The sequence below is a fragment of the Octopus bimaculoides genome, chromosome 21 (assembly GCF_001194135.2).
Source record: "Octopus bimaculoides isolate UCB-OBI-ISO-001 chromosome 21, ASM119413v2, whole genome shotgun sequence".
NCBI lineage: Eukaryota > Metazoa > Mollusca > Cephalopoda > Octopoda > Octopodidae > Octopus > Octopus bimaculoides.
Window position 1 is genome coordinate 20,827,996 of NC_069001.1, and position 3,842 is coordinate 20,831,837.

The following is a 3,842-nucleotide window of genomic DNA, read 5'->3' on the forward strand; positions in this document are numbered from 1 at the left end:
AAGTAAAAGTGCTTATTTTACCAATAAATAAAAGAAAAATATTTAACGACATTATTGAAAATAAAGGCAATACTTATCTTATCGAAGCTTTAGTTTAAACTAAAATTTAAATGTTATAATATTAACATATCATTTATTAGAATATCAACTAACAATATATAACAAATGAATTTCTATAAAAATACTTATTTTACCAATAAATAAAAGAAAAACATTTTACAATATTATTGAAAATAAATGCAATACTTATCTTATCGAAGTTTTAGGTTAAACTAAAATGTTAAATGTTATACTCTTTACTTAGCGTTAAATAAGATATCAACTAACAATAAATAACAAGTGAATTTATATAAAAATACTTATTTTACCAATAAATAAAAGAAAAACATTTAACAATATTATTGAAAATAAATGCAATACTTATTGAAGTTTTAGGTTAAACTAAAATTATAAACATTATATTATTAACTTTATGTTTATTAGAATATAAACTAACAAAAATAATAAATGAATTTATATAAAAATATTTATTTCACCAATAAATAAAAGAAAAACATTTAACAATATTATTGAAAATAAATGCAAAACTTATCTTATCGAATCTTTAGTTTAAAATAAAATTTTAAACGTTATACTATTAACTTAGTGTTTATTAGAATATAACTAACAATAAATGTATTTATATAAAAATACTTATTTTACCAATAAATCAAAGAGAAACATTAAACAATATTATTGAAAATAAATGCAACACTAATCTTATCGAAGTTTTGGTTTAAACTAAAATGTTAAACGTCATCTGGAAAATGTATACTATTAACTTAGCGTTAAATAGGATATCAACTAACAGTAAATAACAAGTGAATTTATATAAAAATACTTATTTTACCAATAAATAAAAGAAAAACATTTAACAATATTATTGAAAATAAATGCAATACTTATCTAAACGAAGCTTTATTTTAAACTAAAATTTTAAACGTTATACTATTAACTTAGAATGAAGTCGCATGAAAATATGGCATAAAGAAAAGGAATAGAATAAAGAAATATATAAACACGAATGAAAGTTTTATTTATAAAATCATGAATGAAAATTAAAATGTATTATAACTTAAATCATAATAAAAAAATTAACTGTATTATAAACATTTTATGGAAATTTAAAATCTAAGTAATTTTAGAGTCTAAAGAATAAGACTAAGATACATAAATTATATAATATATATCAAAGAAGCTAAGATACTATAAGTAAATTAATTAATTAAAATATTTATATTATTTATTTTATAAAAATTATAGTGTCATTTAAATATTAATTCATAAAATTCACTAAAATATTTTCGTACTAATTAATACACAATTAATAATTACAAATTATAACTACTACAGTTAGTAAAATAGGAATTATATATATATATATATATATACACACACAGTTAGCTAAACTTATATAAATAATGTAATTTATGTCTACATTTAATTTTACATTCATCAAGAGAGTTAATTAAAGTATTATTATTATTTAATAATATCTCCTTAAATTCATTAGTACACACCTTACAAAAATTATTACCTATACGATAAGATTTCGCCTTACAAACTATCAGCCAATATAAAATGTACTTGATATTTTTAGACTTTAGTTCTCAAATATATTTACTAAGGCCTGTAGAATTAATCAAATTTCTATTCTTAAAGGAATGCATGTGTTGAGCCACCCGTAATTTAATTTTATTCGAAGTCGATCCTATGTAAAACTTATTTAAATTATAACCTTTTCTTGTTACTGGACTAATTACAGGTGTATAGGTTATTTCCTCGCTAAAACCACTATATGTCTTTATTTGCATATACGTCTATCCGCATATGTATGTGCATGTGCGTACAGACTACGTTTTGTATATTTGCATATGTGTATATGTGTATAGAGATGTTGGTTTATCCAGTATTGTGGGGAGGAGGATGTCTAGTTGCTTTTTGAAGACATCTACTCCCACCTTATGCAAACTTCTTAATTTTTGTGGCAGGGCATTGAAGAGCTGTGGGCCTTTGAACGCTAGACTATTAAAATGCCTATTCCTGAATTTAGATGGAGTGGATGGTACCTTTGGTACAATACAATGGCAACCAGTTCTGGCATTTGTATAACACTCAATGCTCCAGTTAGTTAGTAGCCCCTCTTGGATTTTCCATATGTATATTATTGCATATTTCTCAGCCTTTGCTCCAGGGAGTAAAGTACTTTTTTTTATTATTATTATTTATTATTTTTTATCCTTTGGTTTTATAATCATACTCAAATATATTCAAGTTAATTATAACTTTGTATATTCTATTTCCCACCTTAGTATCCATATATGTTAATGCAGCACTTCTGCATTGTATAGACACGACCATAACTTTAATATCAATTTAACATTAATATTACTTTTAGTTTGTCTAGCAAACCTGTTCCCATTATCTATACACATAAGGTTCCTTTTAATATTCTTTTTATTTATTATATATTATTATCTCATATATCCAACTCCTAAATAATAATAATTATAATAATAATAATTATAACTAATTCCAATGCTAGCTGGTCCTACACACTATCATTCTCAAGTTAGTACAGATTGTTCTACTCCAAGAACAGTAATACTTTAAGAGTTATGAAACGTGAAAGTGGATTAAGTCTTTTGATCACTTATATGGACCTAACATTAACAAGCAAATTAAATTAATCCTCCTCCATTCTATATGTTAACTTACGTCTTGTTGTAACTTAAATATGGATCCTTTACTATAATTTATTTTAATAGCACGTGAAATAGCACACTAACTGAGTTTACTTTAACAACACTCATTTTTCTTATTTTTCTTATTTAATTTTTCCTCTTTGTAAAGTAGTTTCATATAATTTATGTATATATTTACGTATATATTAACGATCTGGTTTTCGTAAGTGATATATTAAAATACATGATTACTTCCCTTCGTACATCTCTCTCAAATCCAGTTTTAAATTATTCTATTCTTTATCTAGACTTATATTTTAAGATATTCTCTTTTTACTCGTACTTAACTTCTATATTCTGTCTAATATCGACTTCTGCTGTTATTAATATACCTTTACGTCAGAAAGTAAAATATAAGGTTGCATGTTATTTCCAATGGATAATTCTGATTTAGTTTAAATATGCATTTAAATATGAATCTAAATATGTATTTGTTGTAAATCCATTTCTTCACGTAATTTAATCTTTTATATCTTTATAATATTATGTATTGCCATTTACTTAGGTTAATTACGGTAATTACTATGATACACTATTAAAAGTTACCCATTTTAACATTCTACATTATAAGCAACCTTATTGCTACGCGTTATTTACGAGGTTTTTCGAGCATAAACATACAATCGAAATACAAATTTACTGGATTATTTCCCTTTTTCCCTATTTCTTTCCACTTACATACATGATTTGTCAAACACTTAATTTATTATTTAGTAATTTTTTTTTTTGTGGTTTATTCTGACTTCTATTTAATTTAAACTCCAATTGTAGCATTCATCAATTTCCTCCTAATACTGCATCTTATAGCCTACCGTTCTAACATCTAACAGTTTTTTATGTAGCATTCTTCCAAATACGTATTTTTCACATTCGGTATAAGTCTTGCATTCGAAAGATGGTTCCCTTAAGAGAAAATTACATGTAAAATAACATCTTTTATTCCTTTGGAATAGAGAGCATGTAATTATCGAAACATGTGTCAGAATTAAAGAAATCTATTATATGCGTTTTGCTCCATTTATTCTTTATCATATATATATATGTGTGTATATATATATA

At 23.9% G+C, this 3,842-nt stretch overlaps 1 protein-coding gene across 1 annotated transcript in view; it reads left to right on the plus strand.

Moving 5' to 3' along the window:
• Positions 1-3,842, plus strand: part of LOC106869944 (annexin A7) — a 161,780-nt gene that overhangs the window by 87,662 nt on the left and 70,276 nt on the right. The window lies entirely within an intron of this gene.